Here is a 16693-nt window from a genome sequence, read left to right on the forward strand (position 1 = left end):
CTAGAGTTTTCATGCAATTATCTAACATTTTTTGTTGCTGTTACTTCTCTTCCTTACCTTCCTTACCTTTTCCCCTCTTCTTTCCCTTCTCCCTCTTTCCCTCTATCTATCCCTTTCCTTCTCTCCCTCCCTCTCTCTCTCTTCATTATATCCCTAATCTTTCTTTTCATCATCTTCCATCCCGATTCCTCCATTCCCCATTAGTTTTCTCACTTTTCTCCCTGGTACATGTACATTGTATGTCTCTTTTTTTCAAATTTCTAGCAGCTTTCCTCCAGAGCTCTCATTCTCTCACTCACCATCCTTCTGTCTGTCCTCTCATCTCAATTCTGTTCTTCAGTTTTTCTTTTCTCCTTCATTACACTACACGTTTTTAAGATTATAAAGAGTGCACATGTGCATGCGTGTGTGCGTATGTGCGTGCATTTGTGGTGTGTGTCTTGGTATGGGAGGTGGTGAAGGAAAAAAAAGTTCTGAAAATAGGAACACAAGACCCCATGTAGTCTGAAACGACAGCACTCCTGGGGCCAGCAGAGAGATAAACGAAGAATATGGACGGCCTTGGCAAACAAGGTCCCTCATTGTGCCTGGTCATGGCTTTCTGAAAAGTCACCATAACCTCCATTTCTGTTCAAATATGATTATCATATCAAGTTTGCGCTCATAGCAAGTTAAATGCACTTTGCCACTGATTCCACATTAGACTTGAATTAGAGATATACATCGTAGACCTCATTTGCACAGACTCTCCGGGGATGGAAATCTTCAACAGATGCAAGTACTTTCAATCATCTAAAGTTCCAGATTTTACGACTCACAGACTCAATACCACCAATATATTCATGGTTTGTAATGTGACAGCTATGTGGTAAGCCAAAACTTTTCACATAACAATCCACATATAGCTCTCAATCAAAGAACAGATGTTTTTCCCTGACATAGTTGGGTAGTTGCTTGATTTGAAAGCAGAAGCCATAACATTTTATCAAACTTACAGGAGCTAGAGAAAAAAAAAGAAGTAGTGAAAGCTTTGAAAGAAAGTTATATCACACATGTTAAGAATAAAACATATCAACATACTCCCACCTTTCCACTCTGGGACAGATTTTGCAAGCTCTGTGTTGAAACTTGACTGCAATGTGATAGGGTTACATCATGATTTGATCACGTAGGAAAAGCATTCGTACACTTCTCCCATTGCAATCACTTCTGATTTACCTCTCAAGAACTCAACAGTGAGTTGACACACTTGTTTCTCCCTTCTTCTTATTTTTTTTTATAACCCAACAGTTTAAATAATAGAAACCAAGAAGCAAACACAAAGAAATTGAACAAACAAACTCTTCTCCCTTTCTGATTCTCATTCTTTTTAAAGGTCCTGTTGACCTTGGGAGCAGTGATTTAAAAAATGTTCAAGATATCACTTTTGATGCATATAGGTCATGTGTATCACAAAATATCAGAATTTTGCAATAGAACCTAAAATACAACGAGATAAAAATCACTCTTTTTCTCAATAAACCATAACTGGGCTGTAGACAGTTTAGTCTGGAAACATTTTTATCATAACCATTGTTTACATTTTGTGTATTTAACGATACTTAACATTGATTATACTAATTCTAATTTTTACATTGGTTGTTTCTATCCCTCTCACATTTTAGACCTATTTTGAAGCATTAATGCTGGGTTTTTATTTCATCTGCAAATGCTAAATAATGCCTTTAAGAATCTTCCCGTAAATATCAACATTTATGTCATGTTTATCATCCATTTTTGGCTGTTTCCTCTTCTTTGTGCCCTTTTTCCAGGCTGCCTGGTGAGTGATATTTTACCTGGGTGAGACCAGATATATCTTCTACAGGGTGTTCAGATGCAAAAATTTTATACTAAAATGGTAAGTACATGTATATATACTGTATACGCTATATATTTCACGGGGGTTTTATTTTCGCGAATTTCGTGAGTCGGGAGCTATTCGCGAAATTAACAACACGCGAAAATATTACCTTCCAAAATGAATCCCTTGCCTTGATGATACGAACATTTCAGTACTAGAATACCATGTCACGGCTTACCGAACAGACCATACTGGCTAAGCTTGTTTAGGCACGTCCACGTCTACTTACGAATACTGTAGAGAGCCAATCCATTATCGCAAGGGGACCACTCGTCAGAAATCTAGCGCGATGGACTTATTAACCACTTCAAAAATGTTGAATTCTAACTTACTAGTTCGCAGAGTTTGGCAAGTCTTTTTCATGCAGTGTATAACTAGTATCATTCTTATATGCTAGTAAGTTGAAAATTCACACTTTCTTTGCCACTTCATATTTTCTCTGGTCCCCCAATCGCGAATTTAACCACTCACGAAAATGTATGACATCGGCAATTCGCGAAAATTTATGTACGCGAAAATTATAGCGTATACAGTAGCTATACGACGAATTCATACGTCTGAACGCTGACTAACGAAATGACGTATAACGAAACGACGAATAGCAAAACAACGGTCAGAGTATCGTTTCGAACTACGATTCGATAATGAATCAGCATTCCATCATGTCCATTATGCGACTGAACGTGTGGCGAACGTAGAACGATATAACAGGGCAGGGCTTAATGGAAGCGCACATGAAAGGTGACCCCATATCTGTCACTCATGACCATAACAGCATGCGCAGTGGGAAGCTGCACATCTACACGACGTTTTCCAGGATGGTCGAGATTAGCGTCTGAACGGTCTATCGGCTATACGATGATTCTCTATACGCCGTTTCTTTATCAAGTTTTGGTATAAACTGGCTTGCATCTGAAGTGGAACAGGGGGCTAGTGTCTGCTACAGTTGTCTCTGTCCCCTAAAGTCCAGTAGTGACTGCCCAGTGGTCTTGACCTCGACACTGAGAGGTCTCTAGCCTTCACTACTAAAACAAGTGACTACTCATGTACATACATATGTATGCACCAGATTGCACAATTTCATATCCAATGTTAAATTGTTAAAGATGAAATCCACCCCCAAAATAAATAAACTTCAAAGAAAGAGAAAAATTATGTTCACTACAAATGATACAAAAATGACAAAAATCAGATAAGAAATAAGGTAGATATGACATTAAGAAATTTCACATTTTTGGGGAAAACATTTCTTGACCAGTCCTTATGAATATTCAAATACCCAAGTTGATGATGTCATACACTTTACTCTCTCAATTTTTCATGTATGTTGTACATGAAATTCAGAAAAACAAAAAAAAATTAGCCATTTTAAAGGCATGATCCCATACCAAGATACAAGTGTACATGCATATCAGAGTTAACATCTGTTCTTTTTATATCGATTTGGTGGTTTCAAGGCAATAATAGATTTTTGTAATTTCTGTAAATGAAATGAATAAAACATTGGAAGAGCATGACATCGTCAACTTGCTGATTTGAATATTCATAACAACTGGTCAAGAAGTGTTTTCCGAAAGAAATGTGAAATTTCAAAATGTTGTACCGGTATCTTCCTTTCTTATCCAATTTTTGCCAATTTTGTATCGCTCTTTAGGAATATTTTTCTCCTTCTTTTGAAGTTTATTCATTTTGGGGTGGATTTCCTCTTTAAAGCTCCCCACAAAGAAAATTAGGATAGCTCCTTCTGCACCATCCCCTCCCCCCCCCCCCCCCCCACATCACTTCGCTCCTTCCCCTCAGTGTCTCACTGCAAACTTTCTCAGTTGGAAGTCCGGTCTGCCATTGATCCTGAGCATAATTTGTGTGGTCTTCCTTACAACCTACAGATAATACTAAACAATGTGCACTTCTTTTGCCAACTAGTCTAAATTTCTGTTTCCTACACTTATTTGTAATCTCTTCTATTTTCATCTCATGCTTCCCTAATCCAGAAAGCCAACTGCAAACTCTTTACGATTCACTGACCGAAACTAATAAACCAGGGAGCAACATCAAAATAAAAGTGAAGCAGCGCTGCATTTCTTCTTCTATGAAAGGCATGGATTTATAACTCAGTCTATCGTAATTTGTGGATTGATATTCAGAGGAATGCTGGAGATTCAGTGGTCTACTTTGGGCCTGCTCGAGCTCTCTTGATGCTCAGACTACATATCACACAAGGTTTTTCTAACCCTGTTCCATTTCATAGGCCTATATGTTGTAGGCAAGTGCATTGAACAGGTGCATTAAACATCACTATGGGTATAAATGTACACTGAAGTCTGAAACTGCACATACTGAGTACGTAGTTGCCATTCTAAAGTTTCTGGTCATGCTTTGTGAATACACTGTAGAGTGCAATAGAGCAATATATGGTTCATTACATCTGTACAGACTGAAGAAGTTTTGTTGTGCACATAAAAGAAGTCAATAAACACACATGGCTGACCATGAAAAACTGAGCATCACAACAGCAAAACCTTAACTTGAGCTACCTTCCTCTCAACTTGACGCACAAAGATTAGCAGACTGTAAATCATGTGATACAATACATTTCAAACTATTAGCTCCCAAGTCTGATGTACTGTATAAAGGCTAGAGTTCTACTTCCTCCTATTAAAGGCATTATTTACAATTTGCAGCTGAAACAAACCCCCAGCTTTAGTGCTTCAAAATAGTTCTAAAATGTTGAATAGTTAAGGATAGAAACAACCAATGTAAAAATTTTAATCAGTATGATCAATGTTAAGTATTTAAATATAGAAAATGTGAACAATAGGTAAAATGAAATTGTTTCTAGAATAAACGGTCTACAGAGGTGGTTTATTGAGAAAAATAGTGATATCTCCTTTTATTCTAGGCTTTATTGAAAAATTTTCATATGGTAGGATGTTTTGTGATACAACTGACCTACACATATGCATCAAATGTGATCACTCAAACATTTTTTAAATCACTGCTCCCAATGGTAAACAGCACCTTTAAACAAATGATTTCAAACACAATGTAGCATGCTATCTGCCACACAGAACCTACACTTTGTAGATCACGAATTCAAGACTCTTGTTTTCCTTTCTTTTTTTTTTTCTCTCTCTCTTTCAGGTATACATAAACCGCTGTATTTTCTTTGGTTTACATGCAGTTGTTCCAGTAGATTGCAAGACCCTTTACAAAACTGCACCAGTGTTGAATATAAATATGTGCTTTGAATACTGTAGGCCTACTTTGTTTGTGCCCATTAGAGTTTGAGCACAGACAAACCAGGGAGGTGCCTGGACAAACCAGGCAAGCTACATATGTACATGTACAATCTGCTCCCGACTGCCTGTGAATGCCAGCAGACTGTGAGGCATGATATAATCTTCCTCCTCACAGCAGTGATCAAGGATCTTCCTACAAAGATGTATACAGTTATGTGTGATTGGGAAGCATTCATTCTCATACCAAGGGGGAACAAAATGCAGAAAAAAATGACTCCATGCCGTGCCCCAATGAGACCATATCGCCAGGGTCACAACAGACAATGCTAGAGGGAACACTGCCACACCTGCCGACACTCATCACATGCCACAGAGGGCTCACTTGCATTCACTGTTCGAACTTGACAACTGCGAGCATTTTTTCTTTTTAAGAGACTGCATGCAGTGTCCATATATTTTTCTCCCCTTTTTGTGTAAATAAAACAAACACAAAGAATTTAACGATGTTATTTTGCTGGATGTCAGTCACGGTTGTAGAGCTGTTAGGTGTACTTGTCATTCCTTCTCATCACTTTGTATTTATACCGAGATATCACTTTAAAGGGCTAATTCATACCCCTTTGAACTAAGTTACAGTGTCAAAAAGATGAAAGATGCCTTATTAACCATTCCATTCCTCTACAAGGATGAATGTCTAATGCAGTTAAAAGATAATCAGACTGCTGGCTGAAGTTTAACCTGTTGAGGACAGGCTGATTTTGCTACAACATGCATTTCCCACAGACACCTGCCCGAGTATACTCAAAACTAGTCTTCAATGGGTTAAAAATTACTGCTTGACATGAGACCTTCAACTTTATAATCTAGGTGCTTTTTAAGAGCAGAAAAGTTTTGATGTTCCTTCACATCCAAATTCATATATATGATTATTTTGGAAGCATTTACTATTCAATATCGTTGATACAACTGTGTAGTTCCTTTAACTTGGGGCTCAATCTAACAAACAAATCACACTGAGCATTCTGTTTTTCAGACGCAACAAACACTTTTATGTTGTATATTGATAGTGACGGCCTGCCAGAAACCATCAGGCGCAGACTCTTTTTTAAGAGCCAGAAATCAATTGTTTGAACACTTAACTCTGTTTATCTAACAGGTGGATTTCAGAAATAGCACCATCTGCGAGGAGAGAAATGGGTTCTTCCTAGTCTTTGGAGTAGACACTAGACAGCTGATATACTTGAAAGACAGCTAGACAGAAGGAAAGAAAGATTGATAGTTGGATAGATTGAAAGAGAGATCCACATCTTTATTTCGTGTATCTACTGTGGATAGATAGGCAGATCAGATCTCCACAGAAAGACAGGTCTGAGAGGAGATGGGTAATTCCATGGGGTTGGGACTGAAATTGTGACATACAAGTTGAAAATTCAAGTTGGGTAAATTGAAATTTCCTTTTTCCCCCTGATTTGTTACTCCCATTCTTCAACTTATTCCACTAGAAATCTGTTTATTACTTCGCACACTTTCAGTCAGCATGGGTAAACAGGTATGGCAAAATACCTATGTTACACGGACTTCATTTGTTGACATCCTTCATAATTTTGTGTTCTGAAATGATAACAATGAACACATCCATGTTTTTTTCATCCATAGCACATCAACATGTTATTTAACAGGCGCATGAGATCATTATTAGTAAGATTGTATGTTCTGATGTCAACTGCAAGCCACTTTTATTAACATGTTTTTTTCTACAAACCATTAACAATTTCAATCAAAGGTTTAACTTTTTCTTCAAGAGTGACACAATGACAATATTCTTAAAAGCACCACAATTGAAGCAAGTGATTTGCATGGGTATTCAAGTGAAAACATGATTTTATTGTTATAATCAGGGGTTTTCAGACAACAACCTCGCCCACGGTGTACTACCTATGTTACACGGACAGTATGTCTTTGTAACATAGGTACACTACGACATATCAACTGATTTCCTTTATTGTGGTGTGAGATGTTAAAACCTACACATATAGACTTTATGTATGTTCCCACAAATAACACTATTGTAACAGTTCTTTGGAATTATATCTACTGCACACCTGTGGAACAATACCTATGTTACACAGACTTCAATTCTTTGTAACTCTGGTATGAAAGAAGGCAGACTTAATCAGAAGAAGAAGAAGAAAGTGAAGCTTTACACAATTTGACCTAATATACACTAACAACATCATCAACTAGTTGTCGACTAATTAAGAAAACTAATAAAGAGAAATCAGACAAGTCTTCTTGTCTTCTCCATGTTCTTTGTTTGAAATTAATTTCTGCTCTTTTGTCCAATGTCCATTTAGCCCTCGATTTTTATTTTTCTTCTGTCCATTTTCCCTCTGTGCAGTTTTCTTCTTGTCTAGTTTGTTACATAATTATGCTCTTCTTGGGTGTTGCTTTGTCGGCTTCCTCTCTGTTTGGGGAGTGCTGTGGATGTGTCCTTTTCACTCTTTCATGTAGTTTAACACGTAGCGGTGGCAGAGGAGGAGCCATGGCAGATTCATCAACAAACTGAACAAAAGGTGTAAAGAGAAATAGAATAAAAAAATTAAAAGAAAATTTTTGTCGGGGTTGACTATATATTCCTGTTGATGTATCTGTGTGTTTATGAATAGAATTAAATAATTTTAACAATTTTGCTTACATTTCTACCTTGCTTGGCATACCCATCAGCTAGAGTTCCATGTGTACCTCCCACCAAAATTGAAGAAAAAAAATGGGTTATGCTTAAAAAATGATGTAAATATTAATGATAATAATATAGCATGTAAAACATAGGAAAATATCATTTTCATACTCTAAAAACTTGTTTTCAGATGTAAGCTAGGAAGGGCAGGTCGCTGCCCCCAGTGTCCTAGCTAAGGTTAGGGCTAGGGTCAGGGTTACGGTTACGGTTATGGTCCTTAATAGACTCCCAAAATAATACTAGGCCCTATTTTGTATTCATCCCCCATCGAAATTGTCGCCCTCTTTTTGAATGATAGTGTAGAGCAATAATAGTCCAATTTTGATTGGGGTTCATAATTTTATTGAAGCCTTTCCTACCCACTACCCACCCAAACTGAAAAGGACACTGGCATTTTAGCTTTGAGACTTCACAGTGGGTGAACATGGAATGGAAATGGTGAATCCTTGTGACATGTTAACAAGTTCATCAGAGCATCTAACAGGTCAGTGAAATCTTGGAAGGAAAACATTGACATTTTCGAAGTAAATCTGTTAAAGAGAAAGAATTTCACAGCTCCTAGTTCCCTCAATATCACCAGCAAAATAAGGCAAACTCTATTTCTCTAGTTCAGATGCAGTCTGGACATCTACGTTTTCCAACTAGTATATAGTGATTAATACTAACTCTAGCACGTCTACCTTGGTAGATACCTAATGACAAAAGGGTCCAAAAATTCACAATAATCGGGAGGTAAAACAATTTTATATTGCAGTGAAGATACACTGATACCCTTTTGTATGGTTTTCTAAGAGAGGAATATATGCTCCTTTTGCAGAGACCGGCATGGACGGAAAATTTGTCAATCAAAATTATGAACATGAACCTGTAACAAATATCTCAGTATGTGGGACTACAGTATCATTGTCCACCGTATTTTTGGCCAGTTCAGAGGTTTAGATGTCGTTTTTTTTCTCTAATAGAGTTACAGAATATGACAAATGTTATTATTTTCATAAAATAGCGTAAAAGCTTACCAATTGACATCAGAAACATTAAAACTCCTGTACCTACGTTACATGGACAACGGCAGAAAAACAGATCTTGCGCTGTCCAGGTAGGTGTATATTGGCTGTGAGTAGTTTTTCTGCCATTGGGGGAGGACTGCCAGTGACATGAATACGATTGCTGAAGTTAGTAGCTCTTCTTTTTATCGCGAGACGCGTCTTTCCTTACCTACGTTACACTAAGAGGCCGGACATCGCACTGAAGTACAGTGATATGTTCCGTACTTTCTCGTTTATTTGGAGGATTTTGATGCTAATTTTTAGATAAGAATACTCCTGAAATATAAATCTCATTATAGAAATAAAGTTTCTAATCATATTATGATTGGAAGTGTATGTAAAACCATGCTATACCTATGTTACAACAAAAATTGCCATGGACATCGTTTGTAACATAGGTATGAGGTTGCTTGAAGATGCTCTGGTGTTCTTATTTTGTTACAAATGTTTATGTGCCTTATAGTCTTTGTAGAAGTCACCTTGCCTCTCTTAATTATGATAGGCATAATGCTGAAAGGTTGTATATTCCTGTTTTACATTGCCATGAAAATGGCATATATTTATGTCACAACATAAACCACAAAAAACCATGGGACATCATCAGTGAAACAGTCATAGACAAAATACATTTGTACACAGGCTTGTTTTTTTTTTCATCAAATAATTCTTCACACATTTCTCTCCAAGAAAAACTGCAAACCACAGACATTTATTTGATAAATTTTTCAGAATATAACTTTTATTCCCTACACAACATGAAAACCTAGAGAAGACCCAACCCCATGGAATGACCCAGATAGATAGATAGAGACCAACAGAAACATGAATAGCTGAGTATGCAAATCATAAAAGTACAAAGATTAAGAGAGACATGTTTATATAGAGTGATAGGCAGAATATCATTGGAAAGAGATGGATTTTGCTGCTTGGAAAACACTTTTCTTTTTTGCTATTTAAGATAAGTGTGTCAAAAGAATGATCTTTTATTTGAGATCACTTACACAGCTCTACTTGTTTTCATGTCATAGAAAGGTAAATGATTTTTTTTTCTGTCAAAATAGAATATCCTTGGATGTTATTATTTCCCTACAGGTACAATCATCAACATCACATTCAAAGTTGATTCAAGAGGCTCTGCCCACCAAAAGGACTGCAAAATGCCTTTATCGTAGCATTCTCATTGCACTCAAAATAACACATTTTTTTCAGGTCGCGATCAGGATCACATCCAGAATTTCAAAATGCTTACAATGAGAACGGGAATACCACGTACAAAGTAATGTGTTTTATGCAAGGTTTGGGTTACGATCTAAATTGCCCATATTTGTAATTATTTTGCAAAAAGATACAAAGTTGTGCAGTGATATTGATAACCACAAAAAAAAAAATTGTGAGATTTTACATCCCACAATGCACCACGTGTGTCGCTCCTTACTATTTTTATCATGCTGTGGTATGCCCTGGTATATTGAACTGGCCTTGAGACGTACATTGTAGACTACAATGTAGTATCAGGGAGGTGAGACAAAAAGGAGTGGGCACTCTGCCCTGAGGGTTTTCCCTATCACTCAACACAGGATTACAAGGGATCAGTGCCCCAACGAACAAGTAAACGACCTCTTACGTAACGAGGTCAGTCTGATCGTTATCACTGCTGTTTGATGTTCGATCCTCGGGGCCGCGGTGATTTGGCCCTCTATCGTTAGGAGTATGGACAGGCCAGTTGACTTGTGTGTGTTCACAAGGACGTGTATGAGGGTTTTACATTCTTTATGCAGGCTCACACGGCATATGCTCTTGGGACCTGCTAGTCTAAGAATTCAGCTCTCGATAGATACAAAAATTTTGAAAATCGGCCAAGAAGAAGTTGAGTTTTGACAATGTAACTGTTTAACAATAGCCATTGTTTTGTTCTTGTTTTAATCAAATTACGACGCAATGTCAAGTGTAAATCCTGACTAGTGCTGACGAAATTCACCTGTAGATCAGCAGATGTTGGGGTTTTTCTTTAGTCTGATGTATCACTTCATTGTTCGCTCGTGTTGGTTCTCTTGTCATATTTTTGGGGAAACTTGCGTACATCCGCCAAGACATGTTTTTTCTGGTCCCACTAACATATTTTTGTGAGCAATTTTAGTTCTCCAGGGGATGAAAACACTATTTGAATGTTTTTTTTGTTGTATGCTGGGGATATATTGAGGCAGGAGGGCTCGAATCTACAACAGAGTGGTCATGATGGAGACTACTATAGGACCTAATCTTGGTGAAATAACTTGCCTCCTTGCCTGGTGTATGGTGAAAACATGTGAGAGTTCAGTGAGAGCTGAACTATCTCACATGTCCTGTATCACTGTATGCCTGATAAGATATTCACCATGGCGCTTTTTTTTTTGTCTGTCTCTCTGTTTTTGTTTTATTCTTATTTGAAAGCTGAATGGGTATTTTTATGATGGTTGTTGCTGTTGTGGTTAGTATTTTCTGTGCTAGCTTGGTATTAAAATTATTATTATCATCAGACATTATTAGGGCCTGTGTTCCACTACTCAGCTGTTCATGTTTCCTTCACATTCTTTCAATCAGTATATTATTATTGGTGCTGCTAATCATTATTATTAAATGTTTTTAAGTCTGTGTTAATTTGTTTCCATTTCATGTAAAAGTTATTTCACCATAATAGCATGCAAAGTACATTTGTTCCCAAGAAATCTTATAGTACATGGACATGTAAATGCACATAAATTATAATACCTTGAATACTAGCTGCAAAATTCAAAATGTGACCATGCAACCAGTTCACTGCACATCACAATGCACCAGTGTTGTTTGCAGGCACAGCAATGGGTAATGCACCAGTTATGCACCAGTATACACCACCCATCCAGTACCACGTGGAGTAATCCAGGTTCTGGCCAGGGAGGGGTGAGACCCACCAGCCTGTTGACAAGGATTGCGCATGTGCACTGTGCGGCCAAGCGGCAGTAATCTAGTTAGTGGAGTGGTCTCTTGGGGAGTGCGGCTCCGAGGATGGTTCAAAAGACACTAATCCAGTGCCCACTCCTTTTCCTCTCACCTCCCTGGTAGTATCAAAGCATACCATTCATAACATGCACAGGGCAAATCTTCCGAAATAATGAGCACGTCTCAAAAAGTTTCGATTTCTTTTTACAGTGAGGACGCTGTTCATTAAAAAAGATGCGACCCTGATCCCGACCCAAATTTCAAAATTTTTGCAATGAGAACAGCACTAAAACACATTATTCATCCATTGAATACATTATCTTGGATATGATTAAATTATCTTCAGTGCCATAATAAATGCTTATGACAGGCATTCTTTTTATGTGCATCTATTTTGCTCCGTCACCCCCTTTCTCTCTGTCTGTAGTTTGGCACAATATTGGCCATACCTGAATGTGAGGGCATAATAAATATTTGGCACCTTAAGTAGGAACAGACTGTATCATGTACAGTTGTGTATACGGGCAAGTCCAAGATAAGGTCCCCTCAGAAGACAAAATTTCATCTTTGCTCAATATTGACATGTTTGGTATCATTTTGAAGCTTATGAGTTGAAGTTTTGATTTCCATGGAAGAAAAAATTATATCACGTAAATTTATGCAAATTTCAAGGGCTTCATTTGCATAAATGTGAAACACAGCGTTACGTATGGGACATTTATAAAAATTCATATTAATTCAAAGGAAAGCAAATGATAATTGATTTATACATGTACCAAGATATCATTATTGCAGGGGGAAAAAATGCTTCAAATTTATCACATATTCATAAATCATTCATATATCATCAAATATTAGACTGGTTTATTTAGATACCGTAACTATGTTTTGTATTGATTTTTTTTCTTCTTGTTCTTTTTTTTTTGGGGGGGGGGTTGAGAGACAAGTAGTAACATATGTTTGGCTTTAAACTATATTCCCGATTCTATAATACTGGACAGAATTCATACTGTAGTACACAAGCTATCACAGAACAAATCCTTTATTTCATAATTTGAGCATCTTAAAGCACAAAGCTGTATAAATCTTTCTCTTTTTTTTTTACTGTCTTTCCTTTCTGCATCTCATTTTGCTGTTCTTTACTACTTTATGAGTCATGTTCTTCCGAAATATGCCACATTTTCAGTGTTAGACCAGTCAAGTTTTTTAATCTATCAAGATTGCATGCATTCATTGGTATCTGGATACAGTCAATGTACATGTACTGTACTCTGATTGATAAAATGCCATCTATAATACAGCATTTGGCTCTGTCGTAGAAGCACATCGAGCCAATCCTGACATAGTACATTAATTTGTAAGTCACAATGTAGGAACGCACTAGTACAGTAACAAAGCAACATGTATTGAAACTCTTGCAAAATTTTGAAATATCTGACTTCTTTCAATTACAACAGTACATTCTCAGATTGATGTGATGTCCATACATTGTAGGTATTCTTTAAACAGCACATGACAAATCTCAATGATGTTTTCAAACTAGCATCGCTCCAAATGACTTTCTGGTCTTCAGTTCCAAGCCAAGAAACTTTGACTGGGCGAAAAAATGAATGGGGGGATCTTGGGATGGGCTTGTACCTTGATCTTGGCCATTCTAACTTCAAATTCAAGATACACTGTGGGGTCAGTCTTCAACAGTGGGCATCTCCACTGGGGTTGGAGAGCCTAGGCTATGTACCGGTACAGATTACTCAAGCCTGCCCTTGTAATATTTCCTGTTTCCCCCTTCCCCCCCCCCCCTATCCACAATACATGTATAATTTACTGTATATATGCAGATTATTTTGCGAGGTTTTCACACATATTTTTGCAAATTTCGCGAATTTCGCGAGTCTGGTGCTATTCACAAAATTAAAGACACGCAAAAATATTGACTCTGATCCCGATGTAGATGTGGCATACGCGCAATTTCTCCGCTCAGTACACGACTCCACGATCGCGAATTTAACCACTCGCGAAATCGTCGGGAATTCCCGATCGCGAAAATTTAGACTCACAAAATATATGGCATATAGAGTATGTCATTGCATATACCATGGCTGCAGAAGTCATCTGGACCTAGATTCTGAATTTCTGTCGAAATGTATGATATGGCAAGTTCTTTAATAGCAGAGAAATCTGTCTGTCCGGAGGAATTCTTTATACAATAAACTTTTTACTTATAACATCTTTTGAGAATGAGAAGGGCTTTAAGTCTTCTCAAACACTATGGCCCGAATTCACGAAGGTGGTTTAGATTTAAACCATGGTACAAATTTAGACCATGGTCTAAAATAAGCGTTAAATAGGCGTACCAATACTTGCGCGCATCAATGCACGTTTTTTTACTGGATGGCTGTTAGCGTACGCAATCCGTCAATCATAAATACGCAGAAGAAATATACATAAACCATGGTTTAAATTTAGACCACCTTCGTGAATTCGGGCCTATGGGTTTTGTGGTCACTTAACGCCCTTATCAGAGTTACCAAGTCTCACGCATTCTGCGTGAGACTAAAGCATTTAGGGGCCATCTCACGATCTCACGCATGACACCCATCTTTCTCAAGCATCGGGCGAAGTCTGCAACTCGGGCCTATAATAATGAGCATAGCTCAAAAGATTAAAGTGATACTGTAGTTGCAAATGAAGGTATATTTCCCTTTTGTCTTTCAAAATAAGTAGAAAATAGTCCCTTACTGATCGCACCAAAAAAAAAAAATTGAAAAAGCTCCCTACCGTGGGAGGCCACAGGGGGGGAAAAAACCCTCCCACACCCTCGCTTGCGCGCACATTAGCATGCCGAGATGCCGAGTCATGAAAATCTCACTCATAAATTTTTTTTAAACTTGGCATCCCTGCCTAAGTATCATTCTCAACCGACGATATGCTCTCCTCCATAAACAGGGCCGGGAGGGGATTCCATGAAGCAAGATGTAGTCTCTGCAGAACATATCCCTGACAACAAGATACAGACTGATCTTTCAGAAAACAGAAGATGAAATTACACCCAGCAAGTCATTACTGTACAAACATAAACTTTTAGTTGTCTTTACCTTTGCCCTTTGGCTTTGTGTGTCTTTTGAGTGTGAGCTTGGGCTTTAGCTCAATATGTATAGCCTTTGGTCTCACTCAGCAATTAATAGCAAATTAAATCATTCAAAATATCCCACATAAATTACAGAGCGAGTATTCAAAGCCTGTTTTTCTGTAGATTACAACTTGTACCGTACCTACAAATCTGTACATACTATAACAAGCATCATCCCATTTCCCCGATCAGCGCCCAACAAGTGCTCAAAGACCGAGCTTCCATCATCCAGACAGGGGCGGAGCTGTCCTATCGTGTCGGTAAGAACATCACAATCAAAACCTTGATACGGCCTCGGCGTACCCAGCGAAGGAGCGTTGGATCGTGACAAACAACTCGATACGAACGTTTGGTTGTTGTAGCATTTCACTCTCAATTTCTGAACTTCTACAAGCACATTTTGATATTTCTTACCTTATGTCACCTCAACTGTCTTCCAAAGCTTTTCCTCTTAGAACAGCGGGCTCTGAAGATAGAATGTGGCGTTCAGTAGCACAAACGATTTCACCCAACAGATCGTTCTTTTGCAAAGCTTACCTGCTTCGCCAGTCAGCTAGAACTACGTACATGTAGCTGCCGTACTATCAGTCGGGTTTACAAATCTAGCGCTCGCGTACCAATTCGGGCGGGGCTCGGACTGGCCACGGTATCAGCTCCACGGGGCACCAGATTGGCCCGCGGCATTGAGAGAGCGTGGATGAGATGCGATCATACCACACGCCATGGATGCGGTGAAAAATATCAAATAAAAGAGGCCGCCACGGTTGTTTCGTCCAAAAAGCCGTTCAAAGCTGGCGCTATATCCGTCCACGGCTACTAGTATGATTGCGGTAAGAAATCGTGTTTCAGGACCTTCTTCAGATGAAACCACCTAATTTCACGTTTCAAGATTCTTGCAGATATGTCATGTGTACATTTCACTTCAAATCTTGTGTACTACATGTTGCAAGTAAACTCATACACAGGTCTAATCACATTTTTACTTATTTACTCATTCCAACTACTAGTATACCGGTGTTGCGATCCATGTTCTTCCAGAAAGAAAATGGGATGAACTTTGATACCGGTACTCTAGTATTACTAAAAGGGAAAAGATTCTATGTAATGAAAATAATGCCCTTGCGATGATAATGTCTGCATTTTTGTTCTTTGTGCTGCCTTAAGCTCAAATTTATTACCTATCAAATCTTATATCAGGTGAAAGTATGAAAAAAAAAGAGAGACATGAACTTCGTGAAAAAGTCAGGGGGCGGGGGGGGGGGGGAGTACGTAAAATGTGTAATTACGACGTAGAAAGAGTTATTTAATTTCCGGTCCCACGATTATCTTGTAATACACATGTCGAATAACTTACAATGACACTCCGAATGTGGAAAGTTCTATAACTTTCTATGATAATCGAAACTGCCACCTATTAGTACATTCCGGAAGACCCCATGATGTATTAGTTGCCATAGTTAATTATTGTTGAACACATGCATCGCTACGCATCTCCAAAACTCTTGGAAATTATGATGATAATAATAATAGTGATGATAATATTAATAGTTATAATGATGATGATAGTAATGATGATGATGATGATAATAATAATACTAATAATAATAATAATAATAACAACAATAATAGGAAGAAAAAGAAGAACTTATCCAGGGTAGCCCTTTCAGTGCCAGCACTGCTCTC

General features: G+C 38.0%; 1 protein-coding gene across 1 annotated transcript in view; it reads right to left on the reverse strand.

Annotated features, from left to right (window-relative positions):
* Window positions 1-15663, reverse strand: part of LOC139739102 (uncharacterized) — a 72691-nt gene extending 57028 nt beyond the window's left edge. Inside the window, exon 1 of the mRNA XM_071649721.1 lies at window positions 15425-15663. The gene's annotated coding sequence lies outside the window, so the exon portion shown is untranslated. The remainder of the gene's footprint in view (window positions 1-15424) is intronic.
* Between the last annotated feature and the right edge of the window lie 1030 nt (window positions 15664-16693).

Source organism: Diadema antillarum, unplaced genomic scaffold (genome assembly GCF_040938485.1).
Source record: "Diadema antillarum isolate AM-2024a unplaced genomic scaffold, OU_Dant_1.0 seq00000782_RagTag, whole genome shotgun sequence".
NCBI lineage: Eukaryota > Metazoa > Echinodermata > Echinoidea > Diadematoida > Diadematidae > Diadema > Diadema antillarum.